Source organism: Rhinopithecus bieti, unplaced genomic scaffold (assembly GCF_001698545.2).
Source record: "Rhinopithecus bieti isolate Rb0 unplaced genomic scaffold, ASM169854v2 scaffold_28121, whole genome shotgun sequence".
In the NCBI taxonomy this organism is placed as follows: Eukaryota; Metazoa; Chordata; class Mammalia; order Primates; family Cercopithecidae; genus Rhinopithecus; species Rhinopithecus bieti.
In genome coordinates, this window is record NW_016813094.1 from 796453 (window position 1) to 806513 (window position 10061).

General features: G+C 36.3%; 1 long non-coding RNA gene across 1 annotated transcript in view; it reads left to right on the top strand.

Moving 5' to 3' along the window:
- LOC108512397 (uncharacterized) overlaps nt 1–10061 on the top strand; it is a 63675-nt gene that overhangs the window by 37324 nt on the left and 16290 nt on the right. Inside the window, exon 3 of the long non-coding RNA XR_001880591.1 lies at nt 6996–7096. This is a non-coding gene — a long non-coding RNA (uncharacterized LOC108512397). The remainder of the gene's footprint in view (nt 1–6995; nt 7097–10061) is intronic.

Sequence of the window (10061 nt, forward strand, 5' to 3'; positions counted from 1 at the left end):
AAATTGGATAGGCTCTGTAATAGGATAAACTATTTTCTACCTGGAAACATGTAAAAACAGTTTTCTAGCTTCAAGTTAGAAATACTAGGTGGTTCCTGACACTGTGTTGAAATTTACATATATTAACATGCCTAAATTATGCTAGCAATTAAAGATAGCCCATATATTTCTGTCTTCACATTTATCATACCAGTATATTAATGTTAACTTTTCTTTTCCTTTTCATTGTTCCTCCATATACATTTAATTCTTTCACTCAGATATTTTTTCTCTATTAATAATCAGTTTTTCTCAGAAAAAATATTGTAAGCTTTCATAAAATGGTAATGTATAGATTGCAGTGATGTTCCAGGGTGGCCTCTGAGAGCTTCTTTTCCATTCTAGGCTGAAGGTTCCCATGACCTGTAAGAAGAGGTGATGGTTGTAATCTGGCACCTTAAATAATTTCTGCAGGTTCTGATCACTATTTGTCTGACTTGAAGTTGTGATTTCCATTCAGTTGCATTATACGTAGACTCTTTCTCTGCAGTCACTTCGGTTGTGTGAAATATCACCTTTCCTATGCTGTTTTTCTTGGATTAACCTTGATGCTGCTATTTGCAGCTGAGGGATCCATCCAACCTGAGCCTGGAACTGAATCTCAGAATTTCAGCACAGTTTTCAGGTCATCTTGAGTTCAGATATATGAAGGAGCATGCACCTAATCTTCCAGGGGGTCAAGAAACATTCAAAGAATGGGTAATACTTATTCATTTTCAGTATTCCATTGCCTTTAATTTATTTCAGTGACACACAATTTACTCATGTAATAAATCTGCGTATGTATCCCCTGAACCTAAAATAAAAGGTAGAGAGACAGGAAAGTGTTATTTAAACCGAGAGTGGAAGAAATGAGTAGATCTACCAGGCAGACGAGGCAGATAAGCCTAGGAAACAAAAGGAACACCATGCGCTTTGGTATTCAAGAAATGGGAGGTAGTGGAGTACTGTATAAGGTGTTTTGGTGAGGGTGTTGAAAGAGCAAAGGTACACTAGAATGAATCACCGCGGCATTTTTGGCTTAATTTCAATTTAATTTATTGGCCATCACTACCCATCTATAACATAGTCATCCAAAAGCTTATTGGTTGAGAGGTACAAGTCTAGTAATCCTTTTAAAACCAATTATAAAGTACCAAAGTTTACACATAATTTGTTCTAAGAGTTATGAATTAGAAACACGTTAAGATTATATATATAAATACACACACAATATATGTATATAACATGCATACATACACATATTTAATAATTTTACTCTCACTTGCATTCTACCTTGTTTTCTTGGAGGGTAGATTTACAGGCAGTGGTCAGATAATTACATTTATTTTGAGAATTCCCACAGAAGTGGATGACTCACTAATATCATCTGTCGTAATTAGAGTGAGATTGAGAACCTCATAAGAGGAGTGTAGGGAAGGTGAGTGTGGGCAGGGTGCTTGGAGGCTGATTTTGAAAGTCCTTGAATGATGTATTAAGTAAAGCACTTGAGTATGTTGCGGGGACACTTCCAGTTCAGATCTGTGTTGCTGGAAGAAATTAGGCAGCAGTGTAAGGTCAAGAGTTTGGAGCCTAAGAGACCAGTGATAAGGAGGTCTCAATATCAAAGAGATGATAACCTAAATTCAGGTCATGTGAGCAAGGATGGACGAAAATTAATGAGTCTCTACAGAGGTAGAACAACAGGATAAGACAACTAACATTAAGTGGTGCCACACAGTATTTGTCTTCCTCTGGCTTATTTCACTTTTGCATAATGCCCTCTAAGTCCATCCAAGTTGTCATAAATGTTAACACTTCCTTCTTTTTTATGGCCGGATATGTTCCATTGTGTGTGTGTATAAATCTGTATACCTACACTAAAGATAACATTTGAACAAAGAACAAAAGGAAATAATGAATGGGCGATGCAGTTATCTGATGGAAAGGGTGGGTCACATAAACAGTAGAGCACATGCGAAGACAGTGAAGTTGGATCACGCTTGGCATCTACATCTATCTATATCTATATCTATCTTTATAGTTGTGTCTACGTCTGCATCTATATCTATGTATGTATGTATCTATCTATCTATCTATCTATCATCTATCTACCACATTTGTGGAATTTTAATAAAGTAGAACTCATAGAAAAACAGAGAAGAATGGTGGTTGCCAATGGCTAGGGAGTGGGGGAATGTTGGTTAAAGAGTACAAACTTTTAGTTAAATACATTTGGAGGTTTTAGTGTACAACTTGGCAACTATAATTAATAACATTGAATTATCTACCTGAAAATTGCTAAGATAGTACATCTTAAGCATTCTCACTCCCCCCAAAAGATAACTATTTGAAGTGAGGGATAAATTAATGAAGGTGATTGTGCTAATCATTTTTGATGTATACATATATCAAATCATGATGTTGGACACTTTAGATATATAAAATTTTATTTGCCAATTCTACTTCAATAAAGCCAAAAAAAGTAAATGGGAAATTAGGGAGAAGGGAGAATACAAAACGACTCCCTGGGACATCTGTGTGGCTAGGCCTAATGATAATAATTATAGTAAATATTACATTTATCAAGTTCTTCCTTCTTGCCAGGCATTGGGATGCATGCATTTTTCTCAACAATGAGGAAAGTGAAACTTATTTAACATAAACAATGTGTCCTAAGAGTGTTGGCTGGGAGTTGCCTGTAGACACTCTGCTTCCAAAGCCTCTATATTCATACTTAACTACTGCACCATATGGCCTCTGGAGCTTAGGAGGGATGTCGGGGATAGAGATGGGGATTTGAGAGCTATTAGTTTCAAAGTGATCCCTGCCGTTGTGAAAGAAGATGAGTTTTCCTAGGGAGAGATTATAGAAGGAGAATGCTGGCTGAACACATCATACAACTTAAGCAGAATAAACTGATTATAGACATTTAATGTCGTGTAATGTTGTAAGACTGCTTTACATTAATTTCCTCTTGGAAGCAAATGGCTTTCTGAGTGTAGTGATGTACCTATGCTCAATGCAGTTCATCTCTCATTTATTCTTTGGGGACGAAGCCAATTTAACAATACGTATGACTAATTCTTTTCTTAAGAAATAGAGATGAAGAAGTGACCTTTTGCACTTCCTTCTGATGGCAGGTTAAAAAGAAAGGATTGGGGTTAGATGAACGGCCTGTGTTTCTCTGTTAGGTTATGATTATTTCACATGGTATGGCTAGATTTATTCACTATTGATCAGTACGAAAAGAGGAACCAATTATAGGAAATTATAACACAAAAGAAAGAAAATACCCAGCTTTTTGATGTTACTATGCAGGACAACTTTGAATTATTATTTATAGTGTAAAATAAAGAGGTAGAAATGTTACATTGTTCCATAGTGACTTCCGTCTATCTTTCAAGTATAAAAAAATCCTTTCCCGTCATAATAAAAGTGACAACAGATTTTAAAGGAGCTGTAAGTCTCTAATATATATTGTCACTATACCTAATTTTTAATATATTCTCTGGTATAAAGCATCTGATATTAGACAATATTTATGTAGAAGGTCAAGATTATTTTTGTTTAGAAGGAAGAAACCCTAATTAAAATGAAAATATCTCTGGAAGGAATAGCTATTTAGTTTAGTTCTTCTCAAAGTTGATTACATGGCAGAGTTACTATCTCAGGAGCTTGAAATAAGCAGTGCCAGGGCTTCACTTCCAGAAGATACCAGTTTAATTGGTTCGGGATAGAACATGGGCATTAGTATTTTTTTTTTTTTTTTTTTTTTGTTTTTTTTGGCTTAAGAGAGCAGAAATTTATTGTCTCTCAGTTTTGGACAGCAGAAGTCTAAAACCAAGGTCTTGGCAGGACTGCATTCCCTCTGATAGTTCTGAGGGAGAATTATTCCCTGCTTCCCCCAGCTTCTGTGGGCTACTGGGGCTGTATAATTCCAACCTCTCTTTCTGTGCTTACAAGCCTTCTCTTCTGTGTATTTAATCTCCCTCTGCCTTTCTTTTATAAGGACACTTGTCATTGGATTTAGAGCCCACTCAGATTATCCAGGAAAATCTTTTCTCAAGATCCTTAATTTAACATCTGCAAAGAACCTTTTAGGTGACATTCATTGCGGCTGTAGGCTGAATTTTTCTCCTTCTTCAAATTCATACATTGATGTCCTAAGCCCCAATGTGATGGTGTTTGGACCTGGGGTCTTTAGGAAGTACTTAGGTTTAGATGAGATTATGGGGTGGGCCCTTCATTACAGGATTAGTGCCCCTATAAAAAGAGATACCAGAGCTTGCTCTCCCTTTCTCTCTCTCTCTCTGCCATGTGAGGACACGTCTAGGAGGCAGCTGTCTGCAAGCCAGAAAGAGTGTCCTTTCCAGGAACTGAATCTGCTGGCATCTGCTTTTGAAATTTCCAGCCTCCTAGACTGTGAAAAAATAAATTTCTTTTGTTTAAGTCATCCAATGGATGGCATTTTGTTATGTCATCACTAGATGACAAAGTCAACAGTGTGCAGCAATTAGGAATATCTTTTGGGGGACCACTATTCAACCCAGCACAACTGGGTATCACTGAAGCTTTTGGTTATATTTTCACTTTCACAGCCCAAGATTAAAATAAGAGAAAAACAAACTTCACCATCCCTTTTCCCCTCTCCCCATATTAGAGTAATTCTTGGGCATTAGTATTGTTTTAACTCCCCATGGGATTCTAATACGCAACTGAGCTAACATACATGATGGAATGGTCAGATCAGAGTCTCATAAATTAGAGAACTTACCCAGTGTCATACTTTACTTGAGGCCTGTGTAGCTGGAACATGGCGGATGTTGGGGAGAATCCGTGAGACGGGGCTGGAGAGGTGGGCTGCAGCCAGGCCAGGCAGGGACTTACCAGTCACAGTTCTAGGTTTAGATTGTGCTCTCATAGCAATGGAAAGCTATTGAGAGATATGAGGGTATATTTAAGTGGAGAAGTGAAAGTGGTTCCTGATCCACTTCTCTTAAGTCCCAAATTAACTGGGTGCTTATCCTTTGACAGAGGGCCCTCGTCAGATGTGTATTTTGGAGAGGATCAACAGTTTTCTATCCAGTGGCTATATCTGCTGCCAAAGACTTTGCTGGCTGGGAAAACACTGATTTATCCAAGGGAAACATCATAAGGCAGAAGGGTGCATGACAATTTGTAAAAGTGGGGTTGATAACAGACATAGAAATACTTGGTTTTTAGCATTGGGTTAGAATTATCTACAAGACGCTATGAAGATGGGAAAATATTTTGACCCATCTCTGATAGTTTAGAGTAATATTAAAATTGACTACACAAAGAAATAAAATGCAAATAAGGATTAAAAATGGCCTACTATTTCATATGGAATGCAATACGTTGCTTAAGTTCTTTACTGCAGTGGAAGCAAAAAAAAAAAAAAAGAAAGAAATACAGTAGACAAGCCAAAATAATTTGCATAAAACACAATGGAAAGTGGCTGAGAAGAGGACAATTTAGGAAAATGATCTTTCCAGGAATGCTGCCAGGGTAAGTAGCAGTAGATATTGATTATATAGACCTGTCATGGATTGGTTTAGCCAGTCATTCTGAAAATTGAATTGGATTTTTCTTTCTGAAATGATGTTTTTGAAGCTGTGCCAAATGCAATCTCTCTCCCCACCCATTCTGGTTTGTGTCTGCTTTTCAAAGTTAATACTGCTCAGATATTTATAATGTTGGTCACAGAAAAGTCTTTCTCTATGCCCAGAGCAAACTGACTACGTTACATCATTTTATGTGACAATTTCCCTCACTTGCAAAAATTATGGTATATTCTGAAATAGTAGATGTAAAATATGCAATTCAGTGTGAAAATAGGTTAAGCACAGATGAGAAGGGAAAGCAGAAATTCATTGTAAGCTATATAGATAAGGTGACTATATAATTTATCCTCCAAACCTGGAAACTTTTGAGAGTAGCAGCAAGCACTGTAAATAATCAGTACAACAGGCTTAAACTGGAGATGCTCTGGACAAACTGGTACACATCATAATCCTGTGAATAAGAAGAGATAGAAAAACCTGGGTCAAAGTGAAATGTTGACGACAGGTAGGTATTTGTTTTAGGAACAAGTGTCAGAATTCAGTTTCAGAATAAGATGTGTTGTCATTGGTAATGTTTGAAAGAATGGATTGTAGGTTGGGACACACAGAATTTTGGAGGTTGATGAGAAAGCTGACAGCAACATCCTTTGTATTAAAAATATGTCCAACATTTGGAACGGGACCAAGAAGTGATCAGATCCAATCTTGGACTGTCTACCAAAACCCCAACATATATAAATAAAAGGTAAATGAAGCATAAATAACATCCTGTGACATGGGAGAAAGTGAAAAATATTAACAAATATATCAAGAGATAACAGAGAGTGACTACCACGAAACTTTTAGTTACAATCTGGTATGGTTCAGGAAGATTTCATGGGCGATGTACTCCTCCAGACAGTACATGATATACAGGCATTGGGGAAAGATGTATATAGGCATTGGGGAAATGGCAGGTGAGAATGAAGGCTATTTCAATATAGAGAATGGTAAAATGCAAGGTGTATATAGGTAATATTTGACTGAAGTATAGTACGTGAATGTGAGTTTTAGGAAATAAGTTTTCAAAAATAGTTTGTTACCAACTCATACAATGTCTCTGAGATTCAAAATATGCCACTTGTCAATTGGTGGATACTTCACTAAAAGTTATGTCCAATATCCGTGGAACCTGAGATTCATCAAAGTTAAACTGAAACTGAAGATCTTGACCATAATAAACTGGTTCAGAATATAAAATTCTACTAATCAGCTTTATGAAATTGTTTTTCCATGTATTGTATACTTACTATTTATCTGTTAACTAAGATTGCACCATCATTTGAGATATAAGTAAAATTGATTCAAGAAAAAAAGATTGATAGAAGCTTCTTATCCTACTTCACACAGGAATTATCATGCTCCTCAGGGTCCCAGCATGGAGTCTGTGTTTCTGCTCAGCCTTCTCTTTTCCACAGCCTGCTGGCCCTCTCAGCTCTGTACTGGCTCAGGTAGGGATAGCTTCTTTCCCCTTGTTCGTCACATAAATCAGTTTTCATAAAGCATCTTGGTTTGTTGAAAGCAAATTCATGGACAGACAAAGCCTTGGTAGAGGGGTTGGAGGTAGTGAGAGGAGTGAGTCAGAAAGGATGATAGGCCCCCATGAGATGTGCTATTGATGCCTCTGTTGTGAGCAGCGAGGGCTCCACCCTACGAGAGCTTACCAGGAAGCATGCAGAATGTCTGCCAGAGTGGTCCATTTTCAAGATAGGAGTCTGAGCATGTATGTGCCATCTTCTGCCCACATTGGCTGAAGGTTGAAGTGGCTGTGCACACTGTCCTGCATTCTGGTCTGGATTATATTGGGATGAACAAACTGTTGTGGCATTTGAGAAGGCCCTGGGGCAGAATGCCCAGGAAGGGGGTACAATCTTGCAGAGGGGCACTGGTCAGTCTGTCTAGGCTCACTCGGAACTGTCCTCCAAGGACAGTTGGAGGCAGGAGTAACAGGTGCAAGTTTAAACACTACTTATACAAAATGGATTTACCTTGGTTTTAGAGGATGTTTATATAGCAGAAAATATCAATTTAAAAATTAACTATGAGGATATCATATTTAAAAATTAACTATGAGACATCTCTGTCTCTACATGGTGCCTGATTATCCCCAATTCCTCTTGGAGCATCTTATTTTCTAGATACTGTAAAATTTACTCTTCCAAACTTGCTGCTTCATCCTTTAACTCACTTTAAATCTCATGTTTCTCTCTCTTTGGGAGTTTATATAAAAGTGTATAAACTGCTTCACTGGGGCTTTCTTATGAAATCTAAAGTCCTGAGACCAGGCAGCACAATTTACATTTCTACTCCTAGTTAGGATCTGGACTACCATTTTCATATCCAAAAAATGTGTTTACGTTCTTGTTGAAGACACAGTCATCTACTCTGAGTGTCACCTTAGATGCATCAGAGAAGAACTGGCAAACATTATGAAAGGTCAGCCTTCTCTTACCCCATTCTCTCTCAGCCAAGGTAAGTCGAACGAAGCAGTTTAGAAATCTATTTCCCCCTTAACATGAATGATGCCTCCCACTCCCAGTCTGACAATTTCCTAATGGCAGAAGGGCCTACAGGCAGTATTGATTTTAAATAGTTTATTTTTTCCCCTGAATCTTAGAGAAGTTGAGTAACTTCCTGTTGACACAGATGATGAGTGGCAGAGCTGAGATTTAGATTCACTTTTATCTGTTTGATGCCAAAGCCTCATACCAAATATGTAATCATTGCACTAGATTGCCTTTCTAAAAAATAATGCCATGCTTATATTTAGTGAACCTCTTCACTCTTTCTCGCCTAGCTAGGACTGGTTGAAAAGTTGGAAGTCAAAGACAGGAATTTATATTCTTTGAGTAAATTCAGTCTAGCTAATTATACAATTAAATGCTGAGGAAAACTTTTTTATACTTGGTATGCCAATTGCTTTTATATCACCTTAGTATTAAACTCAGCTGCATTTTTCTTTTTCATAAATCTGGGCAAATGGGGTAAAGAAAAAAAAATCTAGTAAATTACCTAAAATAGTAAGACCTTAATTAAGAATCTGTACATTTAGACCAAATGCAATCAGCATCAAAATAACATGAGAAGGTAAAACAAAACATTATGTGTGGGTCTTCAGCATAATTTATCTTGAATTTTTCTGTCATAAAACTCAGGCTCACATTCCTCTAGCCTCCTTCTCCCAAATGATTTTTATATTAAACTTCGCAATTATGTATATGCATGCAGAGATTTATTTATTTATACATGAAATGGCTGATGAATTGGCTAAGTTGAATTTTTGTGGATATGTTTTCTTATCAAAACACAATTTTCAGGACAAAACTCATACAAAATTTTAAAGTAGCAAATGTTATATTTTCTTTGTGCATCACTGCATTAGCATATAGATTTATAGATAAGAAATAAAAACAATAACATACATAATATGGACTATAAAGTTTTATGTCAAACATATATATAGCATAAAAAGAGAATGTAATATTATTATATACAATTTCAGAACTATATTTACTCTTTTGTTTCATTCCATAGCATCTATGTATTTATTGAAGAACTTAGAAAGGTATTGATTCTACATAATAATTTTTAATACGAAGCTTAATATATTTCAGCTGTGGCTGTATTTGCCCATATAATTTGTGTCTTTAATTATTAGTATAGTTAACCAGTTTACATTGAGCTGTTTAAAAGAGCATCTTTCTCTCTCTCTCTCTCTCTCTCTCTCTCTCTCTGTGTGTGTATGTGTGTGTGTGTGTGTGTGTGTGTGTGTAAAATTTCCCAAGAGAGTTCTTAAGAATGCTCCAAACCAGTGTCCTTAGTATTAAGTCCTAAAAGAGAAAGCCCTTATCAGAGATGAACTATATATAGGCTCTGACATTCTAAAGTCATTTTTCATTTCCTCCAAAGCAAAGTGATTGTGTTGATACTGAGGTGTCAATGAAAACAAATAAGTTTGCTCTTCTAGAAATACAGTTTAATAATTGCTATTGCTGTCATTATAAGGACAATAATGCACTCAGTTTTTCCTGCAAAAAGGTTAAGGACACTGTTACATTATCAAAAAGCAGCACTTTCAAAATTGCACAAAATGATACATGTTCTTTTGAAGGCATTTTATCAATGGCTATTGATTGAACCCAGAAACCAGTTTTAATAATGACTGCTTTGCTAAGTACTTGTCACAGTGAAGTTTCTTAACCAGCAATCTTTAAATGAGAAGGCTGTACCTGCATTGATGCCTTGTCTTAAGACTACCCTGTAAGACTTTTAGTTTAACAAAATAATATTTATTTAAACTAGAAAAAGACACATTGTAGTAATTTTATTATATTATTTTGGCATGCTTTTAAATTTATACTACAATGAAGATAAATTTTAATAATGAACATTAAGTTTTGCTTAGATTTTAGGGTA